The following is a 20,220-nucleotide window of genomic DNA, read 5'->3' on the forward strand; positions in this document are numbered from 1 at the left end:
TGGATCTCCATAGAATGACACCAGAAACTAAGCCAGTTGTTAAAGTTAATAATTTTATGTTTGTATCGAGGCATCATTCTGGGTGATGGCAGAATGCTGCTTAAGGCTAGGGACATACCTGCCTGGGGCACATAATCAGCGAGCTCAATCATGTCTCTCTTCATATAGTCCAGAGAGGTGTGTCTCAAGTCATTCACACAAACATGGACTATTACAGAGTCATAATAGTACCTGTTGTTGAGAGACTTGAGTAAGCATGTGATATGGCAGATTCTGGCACCTGACAGACAACTAACTGTGACTTTCTCCTTATCCAGCCTCGTGAAAGTCACATCTGTGTGTCTCACAATGCAGTCTCTTATGACTAATATGTTGGGTTTATGGTGAAGCCTTGGTGACTGTGACATAGGTGTGTGGACTATGTGTGGTGTGGAGGGCTGTGGAGATCGCATGTGTTTTTGCCTCGGAGGTCTCCTTTGTTTGGGTATGTTTATGTGGAGGACCTCCGCATATGTAGGTGTGTGTTGTGTAGGTGTGGATGATGTTTGAGGTGTAGTGATTGTGTTGACACCTTTTTGGTGCCAGATATACTGGCTTGAGTGAGAGAGAGCTTGGACTCAAGGTTCCTACTGTAATTGCATATCTCACAAATTGTGTTCTTAGGTAGTAGTAGTAGTAGTAGATGGTTGTCCATGTACATGAGGCAGTTGCTACACTGTCTCAGGATGTCCAGATCAACCAAACTGGCAGGAGAAACTGTAGGAAATTGTCCATCCATATTTGTCAGAATCTGAGGGAGACAAGCCAGGGAGACCTAAGGAGTGGGTCTAAAGCCCAAGTGCTTAAATCAAAACTAAGAGCTTAGAATAACACTTAACAATTTAGACAGGCTATAAACAAGTAGTAATAAATGCAACAGAAAAGATACAGTTGAACACTTTAAAGTGCAGGCAGCAAGTAGCAGGAAAAAGCAAAGCAAGATGAAGTAACAGAGTAGTAGGACCAAACACAAATTAGAAAAATATAAGCAGCTGAATAAAGTGCCTTTTTTAAGTAAAGAGGGAGAGAGCAGGAACAGAAGATAATTCAAGGTTAAGAGACTAAGGGTTTTGGCCTTCCCAAATGATCTCTGTATTAGGTAGAATGAGCTAAAGAGATAGGACCGGGGGGCAGATCAAATTTACAGTAGAGGTGGGCAACTGCAAAAGCCATCAGCTTTAATAACACAACAGCAATATGGTAGGAGAATGGGAGAAAAAAGTTCAGCACAGATCAGAAAACAAAATTCTGGCAGCAAATATATAAATAATTCAGTCAAGCAAAAATAAAGACAGTGCAGAACTCTGAACAGTTAAAGTGCCAAAAATATACTTATCAGTTCTATATTTCCAGATTGTTTGAGAAGCCCTCTCAGTCAGAACACAAGGAGATTCTAGCAATGATATGCAGGAATTTAAGCTTTGTAACTCATGTATTCACTGCTTGTCAGCTACTTCAATATTATAATGTTTGCACAGTCCCCACTACAATGTTGCCACATTATTATGCCTTTCAGTCAGGGGCAGCCCGTGCTATTGGACTGCTGGTCTGCAGCCCCCTCAACTGTAAAATAAAGAAATAAAAAGAAAAATAAAGAAATAAAAAGAAAAAGAAAAGATAACAAAAAATTTTAAAAATCGCAGACTTTCGCGCATGCGCACTAGTCCGGACTGCAGCTGAGACAGTCTGGAGCATGTGCAGACCGTCTCAGCAGCAGTCCAGACTGGGAAACATGAAGAACGGAGCTCCCAGAAGTCTATGCAGTTTTAAACTGCATAGACTGTTGCTGGGAACAGATCGGACCCGGACTGCAACATCGGCAGGCTGGAGTCTCGTCGGGAATCTCGCGCGATGTGCTCAAACGTGCCAGAAGGGATGGGATCTACTCGAACGCGCCAGCTATGGGATGTAATGGTCTATAAACGATGTGTGTGTGTGTGTGTGTGTGTGTCTGCACGCACACGTATGTGTGTTTATGTGCGTTAAGAGTGGCATCCTGTTGCTCAGGACTGTTTATTTCTTCCTTGTGCCTTATACATATTTCTTGTCAGAATAGGACCCCCCCCCCCTCATCCAGTGACCATGGAAAAGATAAGGCTGGTATACAAAAATGAAGGAATTGCTTCTTACACAATTGAGAATGAAAAAGATTCAATGAAGCCAAATCTAGACCATTCTGAATATGCTTGTGATTTCACTACCAGCTGAGCTACTGAAGCAGTTAGAATGAACACAGTGGCATTGATTGCATACAAATGATAAATATGGGAACTTTACACAATATCTTCCAGTTTGTGTCCTTAACTGAGAGTATTCCCAGTATTAGTCACTAGACAGACACTTTCTGAGAAGCTTCAGTTTCAGAGTTCAAAAAGGAGAGTGCAGACTGATTTGTGCCTTTGCATTTTAATTGTCTTTTATCAGTTTCATTTTCAGACAGGCCTAATTATGTTATAATATCCTTGACTATCTTAGCAATAGGCTTCAGTCACTACAAAAATGGTAAAACCATCAGCTGCTTGACTTGTTTTTATTCAAGCAGTTTTGCTAGATGTTTTATTCTTGCATTCTTTGCTCACTACCTGTTGTAGTGATGTCATGTGGCTGGAAATATTTACATTATGTGTAGTATGTGATGAGATCTGTGTCCTATACAGTGATTTATTTTCCCCGTTTTCTGATTCTGAAGAAACATTTCTTCTGTTGTGCTAGGTGTTCTTTTGCATAAGAACCACTTAACTTGCATGTATGTGTTTACAATATATGTGTACATTTGCTTTAATAAGAGTAATGATTTAATGTATTTTAGGAGTTTATATATATGAGTAGAGTCATTTAGAGCTTGAGCTGGTAGCATGCTCACTCAGTCGTATCATTACTGTAAGCAGTGGCAGCTGTTGTTTCCATTCATAACTTCTAATGCCTTAAATACAGCCCCATGACATAATGGTTAAGGTCTTCACTTTCCAGTGACAAGATACAGGGTTTGATTCTGACCTTTGGTTATTGGCTAGACTTGTTATAGTCTGCAGACTATTAATCTAATATTTGTAAGTCCTCTGTGACTTTATGGAAAAGGGACTTGTCACCTAAGCCAGAGATTGTGGGTTTGAGTCCCATCTGGGGTGATATAATATTTGGTTGAAGGGTTGCATAACACATAAGGTACTTACCTTGCAAACACAAGATGTAGGGTTTGAATCTCAAGTCAGATAAGTGACTAGGCTTAAAATGATTCACAATTGTAGTTAGCCTAGTACTGACTTAAGAACATAATTAAATTTACCAAGTCTGAGATTGCAACACAATGGGGAAAGGGCAAAAAAAACAAGTTCCTGTGATCTCAAGCAACTGCTAAGACAGCAGCTTAACGTATTTACATATAAACTTTTTTGAGTAGGTATATTAGGTGTTTGACTTTATGAATGGAGTTCCAGCAATATGGCAATATAGCACAGAGGAACAAGGTAATACTGGACTAATGAGATTCATTCTAAAAACCTGGATTCATTCCAACTGCCTTCTGCTGTAGACTATATTTCTGTTCACAAGTGAGTATAACCAGAACCAAAACAAAACTCCTTTCTTATTCATGAAACAAAGTTCTTGTATGTAATGGCTCTTACTTGATTAAATAAACAAGCAATGCCAGTCAGTTATTTATTGCTCAGGTACACCAAGAAGAATTACAATCCATTCACAACCCCTTTCTCTCATCTTCGTTCATGGAGTAGGGGTGTCACACAACATCGACAAACATCCAGAGCCATTGCTCACACTTGCCAGCTGGCCAGCACTGCCACAGTTGTTTTTTCATACCAGACTCATGCATGCATACTCACACATACAGTCGATTTAAAGAGTTCAGTCCCCCCTACTACATGTCTTTGAAAAGTTGGAGGAACCGGTGCACTTGTGGAAAATCTACCCAGACACAAGGCGAACATGCAGACTCTGCACAGAAAGCACACCAAATGAGAATCGAACTATAGAACCTCCTGCTGTGAGGTGACAATGCTACAGCACCACTCCACCATCGTGCACCCCAAATTACAAAGATAGAAATTTAGAAGGGATATAAAGCTCTCTAGGGTTTTATTTCAGCTTATTCTGCTAGTTTTGCTTAGTATTGCTGTTCCATATAATCTAATATTCCTGAAGATGAAGGGTTTACAGAGATGTGAAAATTAGACCAAAGGCTTGAAGCTTTAAGGTAAAGGATAGTATTAAGGCTGGAAGACACATATGGATGATGAGTCTTTAGATTAAGGGAATGCATAATTAATTAGTTATACAAGAGGTGGTGATAATTGCACAAGAAACCACCAACACTTATACAGCAAATGTGGGAAATTAATTTTGTGTTTGGTGCAGGAAGTAACTTGATGAGGTAGGTGCTTTGGGAGAATCTGCAAACATAGTAAATAATGAGAAAACTGAAAAACACAGCAAAGTCAGTTTTGTTGCAATGCCATGTGAAAATCGAGGGCCATATGTCAGTAGGTGTTATCTGAATAGGAAATTAAATCAAAGTTCTGTTTTCCTCTTTTGTTGGTAGTTGAGGAGAGCACTGAGCATGTCAAGGTACTAGGTCAACTGTCCCTGATTTTGGCTCAAAATGTTGCTCTTCCCCCTACTAATCCCTCCGCAATATAGCAATTTTGGAAGAAAACATGGAGGGTTTACAATTAAGAAATAACTGTAATAATCAGAGTTATAGATCACTTTTATTTCAGAAATGCATGTAGATTCTTTTATTTTGTCAGCTGCTCCAAGTTAGCAGTACTAATATTAAAGTGTCCCTTCTTTGACAGGTTCCCAGCTGTATTGTGTGGCTATTTTATATTTTTACATCACATTTTGGTCCATTTTTTATAAAATTGTGTTTTTTTTGGCAAAATTGTGGGTTTTTTTGGCAAATTAGTGACAAATCATTAAAGACTGAAGTTAGAAAATAATGACAGACATTTGAGTTTAAGATTTCATACCATTCAGAAAATTCATACTAATGCAAGACCTATTCTATTATCTTTCTAAGTTTATAAGAGCAATATTTAAAAATTGTCCTTATTTTTGGGCCTTTGTCCCACTTCTTTGTATGGCTTTGTCCAGATTTCTTGCTCTGAGGTTGACAGGTATGACAAATGTGTCAGGGCCATCACAGTCAGCCAGAGACATTTCAAATTGTGACATACTTCTTGCACCCCACTCCCCCATGTAGTGACTCTGGATGTGTCAAAGCAAGGCAAGGAGTAGTTATGCAGTGTAAATGTGCAGAGTACCCCCCCATCCAAGGTAGACACAAGTACTAGAGTGGCTTTTCATCTGTCCTTGATTTTTGCAGAATGGTCTGGTTTCTGTCATATTTTTTGTACTGTTGATTTATGCTTATTACTCAAAGTGCCTGTTGCTCTGTGTTTAAGTAGCAATATTTTAATGACCATCAGGTAAGCTTGGCTGAGATCGTAAGATGCAAGTAAGCTTTAATAAGCATACTGTTAAAGAATTGCCAACATTGAAAGCCTTTCTGTTGTTGCCATGTAGAGAATACTTAACTAGATAATGTATAAGCCTTGGATATTGAAATGCATATGACAGTATTTGTAATAAAGGACAGATTACATTATTTTAAGAAGCTCATTACACTTGGAGACTTCCAGTCATCTCTGCAGGTTTGCAGGCTTTACCCGTAAACTAAACAGAATGCCAATCGTGTGGTCCATAACCTGTACAGTAATCCTTTTAAGCAATGTATCTTGAGCTTATTTCTTGTTTGCTTTTCAATTTTACTTTGATCATGTTTTCCCCATGAAACAAGTAGATAGTTATCAGGCAGCAGGTCTGTTTTTAGATAAGAAACATTTTTACAAGTGGGGGTATCACACATTTCTATTTTCAGCATGTTACTTGGTACTTTAAAGCTGAATATAAATTATAATTAGAACTGCAGTGCAAGAAGTGGTTTGAGTTGAGTGCTACTTGATTTTGACTGGCATTCCATTAATGTATTTAAAAAGTAATTTATTTTTTCATGCCTCACAACCTTTTTGTTTCCATCTAGATATTAAGTAAGCTGTCATGCAGCCAATGCATTGAAATATTTTTATTCTTCTACACTTCATTTTGTCTTGATTGGACTCTCATAATGACGGGTTGGCACCCAGGGCAGTGTATTTAGTTAGTTTTTGTGGTTTTGAGCATAGCTCCTCCCCTTTCTAGCTGGACACACCCCTTCCCATTGACCCCACCCATTCAGCTATCTCCTGCAGCCCCCCTTTGATTTGAAGTCACCAGCTGCCACTGCTTTCAGTGTACAGTCCTTCTGCCATTAGTATATCACAACCAGCAACATGTGCAACTGTTTCCAATTCTGTTTTACAAACCTACATTTGTCTGTTTCTTCCTCATATTCAATGGACTTTGAAAACTAACGTATATGTAGTCCACTATCTTGGGCTGCCAATATTAACCTTTTGTCTTTTGGTTTAAATTCACCTCTCCTTAACCATTCATGCATTTGATTCTGATCAACATAAGGTTGTTCCAAGAGTTTTCTACACCTGCAACCATATTTATGCATTTTCCACATTTCTTGCCTTCTCATCGGATCTTTCACCTTATATTCTTTCTTTCGTTTTTTTTGGCACATTCAGTTGCTGTCTGATTTTCATCTACTTCTGGTTTGATTTTCATTCCCGCTTAACACAGATATGCTTCTGCTAAACTAAGTAGGGAGGTCATCTTAGAGTTATTCTTCTCATGTTTTAAAACTTTCACTACATTTGGGTCTTGTGAGGTCAGCAGGTATGTATGCATTCCTACGATTGTAGATCTATACATGCAATCATTTTCAAGGAGGCCCATACCTCTTTTAGAATGGGAAATATATAGTCTTGGTATGCATTGATTTTTATAAAATCATTTAATGAGCATGAAGCATCCTTCTTGTTTTCCTGTCTAATCGATCCAACACCTTTTGGGGCCAGTTAGTCACTCCAAAAACTGTAAGTTAGGACAGGAAAAGCAAATTGGTTTATAGCTTGGACTTTGTTCAATACAATAAAAAAAATACTACTGTAATTTACAGACAGTAAATCAAAATAACCCTGAGAAGTTTTGGGCAGGTTTAAATAATCTACTACATCCCGGACAAACTTCAACCCCAATCCCTGCTGCTGCTATTGATAAAAGCCCTGAAGATGTTTCTGACAGTTTTAACCGATTCTTTACTGAGACAATTCAAGCCCTAGCTAGCCAACTACCTTCTAGCTCCCCTGGTCCTGAAAGTACCACCCCCTAGAAACCTACTCGCGTTCAGCTTCTAACAAGTTGCCACTTCACTTATCTGTACCTTGATCAAAAAATTAAAACCCACTACACTTTCTGCTGATCAACTCCCTGCCAAGTACCTACAAAAATCAGCTGATGCTATTGCTTACCCCATCTCAATACTAATCAATCGAACCATAGTAGAAACTAAAATTACCACCATCTGGAAAATATCCTATGTAATCCCACTTCAGAAAGGAGGCAGCTGTACTGAATTCTCCAATTATAGGTGTTAGAAAAATATGTATTAACATATGTGTGCAATGCTTATTTTAAATAAGGGAAGATTAACACATTTTTATTCTATATGCAGCATTAGTTCTATTTGAAACTGAAAACATGCTTTTCTGAAACTGTGCTTTCTGACACTGCAAGATGCACTCTGACCTAGTTTGCTAGCACAGCAAAATATATGTTTATGCTTTGGAAATGTACTGGAAAGCGGGTGATTTTCTGCTAGGTCAGGAAATTAAATAGAGAATAATAGTAATTTCTGTAGATCCATTCATTAGGAACAATAAGCTCTGTTCGTGCTAATAAAAAAGTGCACAAGCTGCAAGAAAGTTAGATACTATAAACAATGAACTGCTTCAGAAATCTGTACTTGCATTGTGCTTGAATTAGCCATAGTACCTAGACTTGTAACATCACATAGCAAGAAAGTTATCACTAGCGCTATCTTCTCTTGCAACAAATTGAAGAGGAAACGCAGTGTGTACGACAATAAAACTTAAAGTTTAATGTAAAACAACTCACAATTACACACTCCACAAAACATAACTGGCTTGACTTAATTGAAAATATAGAGTGTAGCGCTTTCACCTATTACATATAGGCTTCATCAGAACTAACAGCTTGTTTAAAAAATTCATTTAAATAACTTTTATGGCGCGAAAAACTATGACATTATTTAAAGCTGTATTCACATTTTCGCAAACAGTATTTAGTCTACATTTTGTTAAACCCATTAAAACGTAACCTATTTAACTGTTAATTTAAAATCAATATTATAAAATACAATACTTCATGTAATCAATAATAATAAGAATGTGTCCATAATTCATTAACTGTAATAAAGATGTCTCAATTTTAAATAAACCAAAATTGTTGCCTAAAGACCTGAATAAGATATTTCACTTATTGATGAATAATTACTCAATATAATAAATATATACTCATTGATTTATATAAATGTAAATAAATACAGGCCATATGAATGCCTATTTCATCATTAGTGTGCTGATAGTGATAAAAAAGTTGATAAAAAATATATATATGTTATTTAAAAAATATATATATTATTTAAAAAAAAACATATGAATAACTAATAGTAAATATGCTGAAATCTAATAATATAATAATGATGATGCTGTTCAAGACGAATGGAAAACATTAAAAGACATTAAAAAACCTTGTGATAAATACTATAAAAACAATATAATAAATATTAGAAAACTACAAAAATACTGTAAAAAATACTGTAAATACAATAAATTAATTGTACGAAAACTACACCAAACAGAATGCAAAGAGAAATCTAAGGAAATGTATATTACAAAGAGAAAGTGACTGTCATACTAATCATTGTTGGATATACTTTATATTGTACAGTATCCTGCATGGGTTTTATTTCAGTAAACTTAATAATGGTTTAACGGCTATAGATTCATTTAAACCAGGCTCTGTGGCAGCATCGGTAAAAAGTTGCCACCAAATTTCCTTGTAACTTAACAACTCCTTACGGTTATCCCCTCCCAAACCTGGTTTGATGTGTTCTAAAATGCCAAAGGAGAATGTGTGGTCTGCTCCCTCACTTTCTACATGCCTGTATAATGCACTGTTTTTATCCTTTTTCCTGATACAATATGTATGATCATAAATTCTCCTTTTGAATGCCCTCTCTGTTTTTCCAACATAATATGCCGAGCATATTTGACATTTAGCCAGATAAATAACATAAGATGTGTTACAATTACCCCTTGCATATTTAATGACTGTCTTGTTAATGTTATCTAAAATGATCCCAGGTACTCTTGTAATATTTCGACATTGATTGCAATTGTCACATCTTTTGGTAGTTGTGACATTTCCTATGTCTCCTCTTCTAAAGTTAGTCTCTTTACCTAATTCTAGGATTTTCTTTAAATTGTCTGACATTTTATATACTATGAGGGGTTTGTTACCCAATAATTTGGACACCTGTGGGTCAACTTGGAAAATTTTCCAGTGTTTCTCCAATATTTCCTTGATTTTACTTACAAAAGGTGTATATGGGAGGATACATGCTTTCTGATATTTATTGAGACATGTTAATTCATTTTCTTTATCTCTTGTGTCTATTACCCCTAACAGAGGTAAATAGTTAGTTCCCCATCTTGATATTACATATTGTCTTACTTCTGTCAACATATTACTGTTGTACATTCTCTCCTTAAACATACCTGTGATGAATTCAATCTCTTTTAGCATTTCCTCTTTTCTAGACGTCATCCTGGCTGCCCTAATGCATTGGCCTTTAAAGATGTTACGCATCATTTTCCTAGGATGATGACTATTGAAATGTAAATAGTCATTTGAAAAGGTGTTTTTCCTATATATATTAGATTTGAAACCCTTTTCGTCATGTGATACAAATGTATCCAAATATGCTATACCATTATCACTGACTGAGTGGGTAAATTTGAGAAATTCACTGCTCTTGTTGATATAAGTGATGAATTCGTTTAAATCATCAATATCGCCTTTCCATAAGATATAAATATCATCTAAAAATCTTGTATAGTGGACAACATGAGTGAAAAAACTACTGTTGAATAAACATTCTTCCTCCCAATGCAACATTACCAAATTCGCAAAAATGGGGGCACTGGCTGACCCCATAGCCACTCCCCTACACTGTTTAAAATATTCGCCCTCAAATAGTATATAATTATGTTCCAATACTAATGTCATGCATTCCATAATGAGACATATTTTATCCCATTCAATGTTTGTGTGCTTCCTTATACTTTCACAAAACATTTCCAAACCCTCCCTACTAGGGATACATGAGAATAGGTCAATGACATCTATTGTCACATAATAAAGGTTGTTGGTATCAAGGTGGGTAGGAAATTTCCTAAGAAAGTCCCAAGAATCTTTAGCCAAGTGGGGAATACATGGATAGATGTCTTTGAGCCAGACATCTATAGCTTTTCCCAAAGGAAATGTCTTCGCCTTACTTCCTGACACAATTGGCCTGAATGGGGGGTCTTCACTATTTTTGTGAATCTTTGAAATCCCCACCAGTTCAGCCAATGTCGGATGTTGTACTTTTAAAAAATTGTAAACGTCATTGTTTATTCGATTGTCTATCCAAAACTCTTCCAAATATGAATTTATCCTTTGGTAAGCTATATTAATCTCATTAAGAGAAATTGTTTCATAGTTGCCTGTTTCTGTAAGGAGTGCATTTAATTTTGCATTATATTCCATTCTGTTGTAGATCACAATCCCCCCTCCCTTGTCAGGTTTCATAATACGGATGTTGTGATTGTTTCTAAGATTCCTTAATTCTTCTCTTTCAACCTTTGTTAAGTTATCTTTAATTTTAAATTTCCTGGCTATATTGGTAAATCTATATAAATCCCTGTGTACCTGTTTCTCAAAGAAATCTACCATAGGATTCATTAAAGGTACAAATGTACTTTTGTTTTTTAACAATGTATCACCTTGGGTCAGTTCAAAATAAGTTGTTTCATTCTTGTTCTGGAACATGATGGACAAATTCAATTTGCGTGTATACAACTTAGTTTCAACTAAATGATCGACCAAATTAAATTTTGGTGTTGGTATAAATTTCATTCCTTTAGATAAAAGTCTAAAGTGTGTATCCTCCACCTGAAAATTGGTATAATTGTATATTTTGAAATTGTCAAAACTATGTACTACTCCTTCTTTCTGTATGCAATTTCCTTGACCATTTAAATTTCTTTCCCTTTCTTCTACTAATCTATCCATTTTTCTTCTTGATATTTTCTTTGTCGTTGGTTGTAACCTTTGTTGTAATACCCTTTCTTTGTCCATGTTTTTTCCTTCCAATATTGGGGATTCCAGTTCCTCTGAAAATTCTGTTTGTACCCACCCTGATCACCATAACCTTCCTCATAGTCTTCGTATATATTACCCATCTCATTGTACCTGTTACTTCTACCAAATCTATTTGATTTTTCATAATTGTAAGATAATTTTTGTTTGTTGGGTTCCACATCTTTGTGCCACCTATATGCTTTATTCTCCTTGTATTGTACCAAGTCCCTATTTAATTTCTTACATTTTCTATCATAAATAGATTTGGATTTCTTCTCCACTATCTCAAATTGCTTGTGATATAAATTAATCCATTCGTCGAACAGTACATCATTCTCGATCTCTAAATTTAATTTTTCAGCTTGTTTGATGAGTTCCAATAAATTCTCATCATTATATTTAATCAGTAAAGTCATATACTTAAAACCACACTCATTGAATAGATCATTAAAATCCTTTATGACATCATCATTAATGTTTAAACCTAAGGGAAATTTAAATAATCTAAGTCCCATAGGGACTACTTTCAATGTTAAACACTTGTGTAAGTAGGCATTCTCAATTTTGGTATTGTCAACACTGTTCATTATCTTACCTAATTTATAAATCTTGTCTTTCAGTGTTTCATTGACCCTCTCAGAGCCACCCTTTTTGTTACGGGTTACTACTTTCCCCTTTCCAAAATTATCAAAATTAAAGTCTTGAAAAAGAAAATTATTCAAATTTGCATTAATGTTATTGTCCACTATATGCCCTTTGTTGATGAAAAAATTCTGTTCAGTACCTTTTTGGCCCTTTCGGAGCCTACTGTGTTGGCATAAGTTTTAACAGGCTTTGTTCGTTTAGGTCGCGTGCCTGTGCGAAAAATGTCTTCCTCATTGTCCTCTACCTCGTAAATTGAAAAGTCAAAGGTGAAACCTGTGGAGTCCAGCTGATGTCTTGCGACATTAGAATGAGGGACCTGTGCAGCTGGTAAATCAATGTCAGCACTAGTATCCAACGAAACTTTGTGTTGTGATACCGCTCCTCCCTCGTACTGGGCACCTGCGGTACCTCTCTGCTGAACAGCTGATCCACCAAACGAATTGCCTTTGTGCACCCCACCCGGTTCTGCAGAGCACTTGTGTGAATTCCTTTGACCAGCCGTGCATTCGTCGTTACTGTGATAACCATTGTGGTTACCTTTTTTGCGATGTGAACCCTCCTATTTCCTTCATTTTTGTAGTTCTCTGCTCCCTGGTGTTACCGGTGCTTCCGCAACTATCATTGTTGCCGTTGTGAGGACTATGCAAGAACGATAATTCAATGCCTTTAAATTCTGATTCAGTCTTTAGCATAAAGGCATTCATAGTGTGTGTGAGCTGTTTAAATTCCTTCTTAAACACCGCCAACTCGGCCTTAATGATTTCCGTGTCTAACATTTCAGACGTCTTGTCTGTTTTTGTTGCCGGTACATCTGCGTCCCCCTCCATTTACAACTACAGAAATGAGGGTAGTTGCAATGAAGAACAAATTGAAAGTACTCACTAGCGCTATCTTCTCTTGCAACAAATTGAAGAGGAAACGCAGTGTGTACGACAATAAAACTTAAAGTTTAATGTAAAACAACTCACAATTACACACTCCACAAAACATAACTGGCTTGACTTAATCGAAAATATAGAGTTTAGCGCTTTCACCTATTACATATAGGCTTCATCAGAACTAACAGCTTGTTTAAAAAATTCATTTAAATAACTTTTATGGCGCGAAAAACTATGACATTATTTAAAGCTGTATTCACATTTTCGCAAACAGTATTTAGTCTGCATTTTGTTAAACCCATTAAAACGTAACCTATTTAACTGTTAATTTAAAATCAATATTATAAAATACAATACTTCATGTAATCAATAATAATAAGAATAAGTGTCCATAATTCATTAACTGTAATAAAGATGTCTCAATTTTAAATAAACCAAAATTGTTGCCTAAAGACCTGAATAAGATATTTCACATTGATGAATAATTACTCAGTATAATAAATAACTCAATATAATAAATATATACTCATTGATTTATATAAATGTAAATAAATACAGGCCATATGAATGCCTATTTCATCATTAGTGTGCTGATAGTGATAAATAAATACTAATCAATCGAACCATAGTAGAAACTAAAATTACCACCATCTGGAAAATATCCTATGTAATCCCACTTCAGAAAGGAGGCAGCTGTACTGAATTCTCCAATTATAGGTGTTAGAAAAATATGTATTAACATATGTGTGCAATGCTTATTTTAAATAAGGGAAGATTAACACGTTTTTATTCTATATGCAGCATTAGTTCTATTTGAAACTGAAAACATGCTTTTCTGAAACTGTGCTTTCTGACACTGCAAGATGCACTCTGACCTAGTTTGCTAGCACAGCAAAATACATGTTTATGCTTTGGAAATGTACTGGAAAGCAGGTGATTTTCTGCTAGGTCAGGAAATTAAATAGAGAATAATAGTAATTTCTGTGGATCCATTCATTAGGAACAATAAGCTCTGTTCGTGCTAATGAAAAAGTGCACAAGCTGCAAGAAAGTTAGATACTATAAACAATGAACTGCTTCAGAAATCTGTACTTGCATTGTGCTTGAATTAGCCATAGTACCTAGACTTGTAACATCACATAGCAAGAAAGTTATCACTAGCGCTATCTTCTCTTGCAACAAATTGAAGAGGAAACGCAGTGTGTACGACAATAAAACTTAAAGTTTAATGTAAAACAACTCACAATTACACACTCCACAAAACATAACTGGCTTGACTTAATCGAAAATATAGAGTTTAGCGCTTTCACCTATTACATATAGGCTTCATCAGAACTAACAGCTTGTTTAAAAAATTCATTTAAATAACTTTTATGGCGCGAAAAACTATGACATTATTTAAAGCTGTATTCACATTTTCGCAAACAGTATTTAGTCTACATTTTGTTAAACCCATTAAAACGTAACCTATTTAACTGTTAATTTAAAATCAATATTATAAAATACAATACTTCATGTAATCAATAATAATAAGAATAAGTGTCCATAATTCATTAACTGTAATAAAGATGTCTCAATTTTAAATAAACCAAAATTGTTGCCTAAAGACCTGAATAAGATATTTCACTTATTGATGAATAATTACTCAATATAATAAATAACTCAATATAATAAATATATACTCATTGATTTATATAAATGTAAATAAATACAGGCCATATGAATGCCTATTTCATCATTAGTGTGCTGATAGTGATAAATAAATACTAATCAATCGAACCATAGTAGAAACTAAAATTACCACCATCTGGAAAATATCCTATGTAATCCCACTTCAGAAAGGAGGCAGCTGTACTGAATTCTCCAATTATAGGTGTTAGAAAAATATGTATTAACATATGTGTGCAATGCTTATTTTAAATAAGGGAAGATTAACACGTTTTATTCTATATGCAGCATTAGTTCTATTTGAAACTGAAAACATGCTTTTCTGAAACTGTGCTTTCTGACACTGCAAGATGCACTCTGACCTAGTTTGCTAGCACAGCAAAATACATGTTTATGCTTTGGAAATGTACTGGAAAGCAGGTGATTTTCTGCTAGGTCAGGAAATTAAATAGAGAATAATAGTAATTTCTGTGGATCCATTCATTAGGAACAATAAGCTCTGTTCGTGCTAATGAAAAAGTGCACAAGCTGCAAGAAAGTTAGATACTATAAACAATGAACTGCTTCAGAAATCTGTACTTGCATTGTGCTTGAATTAGCCATAGTACCTAGACTTGTAACATCACATAGCAAGAAAGTTATAATTGACCGGTGGTCGTCAAGGCCATCCTGTTTACTAAAAAATATTTTTTAAACTTTGAAGAGTCAGCTAGAAATGTGAGAAACATCTGTAAAGTAACAGAATTGTGAACTGGTGATGTACTACATCAGTCGTAGTGGGCAATGTCTTGAAAGAAAGCATAATAACTGTGACACTTCCTGATTTAGTCAGACAAACTCTGTAACTGCATTTTTTGTCTCCTTGCGCAAGAATAAAGATACCTGAACTGAACCTTATGCTTTTGGTCTTTTGAAGTATTTTTCTCTGTCATTTTTTGGTCCTTCGGATCGGAAACCCTCATTTAGCCTAGGATCATATGGGCCAGGTGGCATGAAACTGTGTAGGGAAGATACCACATCAGATCTTCTTCATTGAAAGACCTCCGACTGAATTGTCATGCAAAAGAGGCCAGCCACTTTTCTGATCTACAACTGAAGGCAGGTTCCGTTTGAACAGTGAGTGACCAATCGCTGAGGCTCAGGTAGGGTGAAATCTACTTTTTTCTGTTTTAGATCAGGGACTTGATTGCATTTGTTCTGTGAGAATTTTGTTAAAATTCAGGGACAGAAATATTGCTATCTTGTCATAGATCAGGGAAACAGAATAAGTAGGCAGGTAGTCTGAAGAGACTGTACACACTTGGTGGTACCACATTAAAAACAAAAGGGTTACGTAACATTTAAAAGGTTAGAACAAAATGGGTAATACGTGCACAAAAACGAAAAGACCCCAAAGCCCACCGTTAACCGAAGACGCAAAATATATGCAATCACAGCGCGCCGACAACATTAGATATTATACTAAATGGGTTAATAAATATGAATTTGATGGGAAACTTGAAAGATCCTCGCTTATCAAACTTATTAGACAGCTAAAAAATTATTCTAAAGGTTGGGTTAAAAAACAGTGTAAATTAGGAGTTCCTCAGGCACACAGGTGGATTGAGGAAGCAAACCGAAGAGAACAAAAGAATAAAAATTCAAAAGCAATGTTTCTAGACAAAGAGGATAATAACTTGGTTATAGCATCGGCCCCACTGCCCTCTCCAGTTCCGGTTCCCTTACCAGCTCCCTTACCAGAATATGAAGCAAAAGAACAAACTGACCCACCTCCACAATATCCAGTTGTTCCTATAAAACCACTACCGTTTGTTAGAGATCCTATCGAGACTAGGTCTCGAACACGTAATTTAAAAGGGGATATTGAATTATATCAAATGAATGGAAATTCACGGGCTATGAGTGAAGAGGAGATATGCCCACTCATAGAAGTACCAAATCCTCAGGCAGGACAAGAAGGGCAGGACCCAACTCTCTTAGTATACAGACCGTGGACACCGGAAGACATCCGGAAAGCAACAGAGGGAATTCCCCATCCAAAAGTTAATTTTATAAAGTTCTTAGAAGACTTACAGGGCATGAGATTAAGTTATCACTTAAACGGAGAGGAAGTAGAAAAAGTAGTCAGACAAATAGTAGGTCCAGATTGGCACATGATCAGTGGCAACTGGAATCCTCATGATGCTGCACTTAGACCCCTCCCACATAGCAGCGCAGAACTAGATAACAGAGTGAAAGGTCTGACAGACCAAATTTCTGAGAAATGGAAGCCTAGGGCAGACTGGACTTGCATTAATCAATGCATCCAACAAGAAAGTGAAACTGTTGATAGATATTTTGCCAGACTATTGGAATGTTTTAACAATCACTGTGGAATGCAGGTGCCTGAAGACCAGACACAAGATTCCCCATATGAGCAGCAGTTAAAGAATGCATTTTTGAAAGGCAGTATTGCACCCATAAGTAGTTTCATTACTAAACATATGGTAGACCATCGTACAAGCAGATTATAATCACTGCTTGAATATGCTAGACATGCCGAAAGGCATTTTAATAACAAAAAGAAAAAGAAAGCCCAAGTATTTGCTGTGGAAGATGGAGAAGTTTATTTAGTACAGTCCGGACAAAAGGGCAAAATGAATGCCCAGGGAAACAAACAATCTGATCAGTGATCAGAGGACTTTGAAGGGAGAAAGAAAAGAGGTGAGTGCTTCAAATGCGGGAAAAAGGGACACGTGGCAAGGCATTGCAGGAAAAATAAGGCAGCAGTGGAAGACAAAAACGATGAAGGTGAGGACTGACTATATGAAAGTCAGGAATCGCTAGATAGGAATAATAGAGAAAGGACAAATGAGAATGTGATAGAAGGAGCAGAGAATGTGATAACAGAGGAAGTGCAGGAAGCTACCAATAGTGAAGAAAACAAAACATTAGACCTAGCCTTACTGAGCTTAGAGCTCTATCTAGCTGACATAAAACCAGAAGTGACACTCCTGGTAGAAGGGAGGGAAGTCAAATTTTTGTGCGATTCAGGGGCATCACGAACCCTGGTACACCCCTCCAAACTACCAGAAAATTCAGAATCACATGACTTTATACTAGTAAAAGCAGCTAATGGACAGCTGTATCGGGAGCCTCTCTCCCATAACATTACAATAACAGATCCTGTTTCAGGATTAACCCAGAAAAGCAAAATTGTTGTTTCTGCAAAATGCCCAGTGAACGTTTTGGGTAGAGATCTTATGCAACTATTAGGCATAGCAGTAGTTCCAACCATGCAGGGTATGGAAGCACAGCGACAAACTAATACTTTTGCAGTGCAAACGGAAGGTGAGACATTTTACTGGTACAGCCAGGACTTAGTTACGACTGGCCCTGGAGCAGTGACTAAAGAGTTAATGAATGTAGCTATCAGTAAGTTCCCCTCCCTTTGTATTGACATACAACAGCTGTTGCACTGTACTCTGTATTATTGTAATACACCAGGACCTGACAAAGAATATGAACAAGAATTGTTTAGAAATCATGCAAACAGATTAGTACTGTGTAATTTGTACTGGGACATGAAAGGGAACAGTGTAGTTAGCTGTTCATTACCCCAGGAGTTCTTTTCACTTTACAAATCAAATCTAATCTAATGTTAGTTTAACTAAAGAGGAAGATTTAAAATGGGTAAACCTAGGAGAAAAAAATCACAAAATGGGAAAAACAGACAGAATCAGAACTGTCAGAACAGGGAATACAAAGACAGAAACTGAACTGGATAACACAAACACATCCAGCTGTACACTTGCAGTCCAGCAAAGACAGCTGAGAAGCCCTCTTATTAGAAGAGGAAGAAAAAGCTTTGTTAGACATACCAGAAACTCTCTGGTCAACAGGAAAGTCAGACGTAGGACTTATTCACACAGCAGTACCAGTTACTATCACACCAAAGTCAGCATTTAGACCACAAAAGAGACAATACCCCTTGAGAAAAGATGCAGAGGCAGGTATTAAACCAATCATAGCAGCTTTACTTAAGAAGGGAATACTGGTGGAATCTCCTGATTCGCCATGTAACACACCCTTATTCCCAGTTAGAAAAGCAAATGGAGAATGGCGTATGGTCCAAGATTTACAAGCTGTAAATGACGCAGTAATACCAAGAGCACCTACGGTGCCAGATCCACATACCTTGTTGAATGATTTAAAACCTCAACAGAAGTATTTTTCTGTGGTAGATATCAGCAATGCGTTCTTTTCTATACCGATACACCCTGACAGCCAGTATTGGTTTGCATTTACATTTCAGGGGAAGCGGTATACATATACGCGACTACCACAAGGCTATAGTGAAATCCCAATGATATTCTCACAAGAGATGGCAAGCAATTTAGTGGGATTTATCCCACCAAGAGGTAGTCAAATTTTACTTTATGTTGATGACATTCTGCTGGCCGCCCCTACCCAGCGAGATTGTAAGGAAGATACTATAGCATTATTAAAATTCCTAGCAGTTGAAGGACACAAAGTAAGCAAAAATAAATTGCAGCTTTGGAGAAAACAAGTGAAATACCTTGGATATGTAATATCCAAAGATGGCAGAACATTAGATGAGGACAGAAAAGTAGCGATCTTACAAGCACCAAAACCCACAACCAAGAAGGAAATGATGTCCTTCTTGGGTACGACTAATTTTTGTCGAAGCTGGATCCCAAACTATGCTTTGGAATCTGCACCTTTAACCGACCTGATTTTTAAGAAGCCTATGGCAGCACAAGATTTAATACAGTGGACACCAGAAGCAGAATTAACCTTCTGCAAACTGAAACAATTGATAGCATCATCATTAGTTTTAGGATTACCAAATTATCACAAACATTTTTTCCAAACTGTAGTTTGCAAGCAAGGTTATACAACATCAGCATTGACTCAACAGCATGGGGACAAACAACGCCCCGTTGCTTATTATTCATCACAACTGGACCCAGTGGTGCGGTCTTTACCTCACTCTGTACAAGCAGTAGTTGCAGCTGCAATGGCAGTGCAGGCTTTAGCCTCAGTAGTGTTATTCCGCCCTCTCACATTGAGAGTGCCTCATGCAGTCGCAATCATTTTACTGCAAGAAAAAGTAGCATATCTTTCCCATGCTAGGCATCTTTCTTGTATGACTATATTGCTGAGTCAACCTCACATGACAATTGAACGATGTACTACTTTGAATCTGTCTACCTTGCTCCCAACTCCTGTGGATGGCACACCCCATAACTGCCTACAGGTAATTGAGCAAAAGACACTGCCTAGAAAAGACCTCACAGATGTTCCCTTGGATGATGCCGAGGTGACATATTACGTGGATGGCTCATGCAAAAGGAGTCCTACAGGACAGGACCTAACAGGTTACGCAGTAGTTTCTGATACTGAGATTATAGAAGCGAAACCTCTACCACATAACTTATCTGCACAAGCAGCAGAGTTGATTGCCTTGACACGGGCATGTACCTTAGCAAAGGGTAAAAGCATAAACATTTTTACAGACAGCCAGTATGCTTTTTCTACTGTACATGTTTTTGCACAACAGTGGAAGAATCGAGGAATGGTGACATCTACT

Source organism: Protopterus annectens, chromosome 6.part1 (genome assembly GCF_019279795.1).
Source record: "Protopterus annectens isolate FY-2018-M chromosome 6.part1, PAN1.0, whole genome shotgun sequence".
NCBI lineage: Eukaryota > Metazoa > Chordata > Ceratodontiformes > Protopteridae > Protopterus > Protopterus annectens.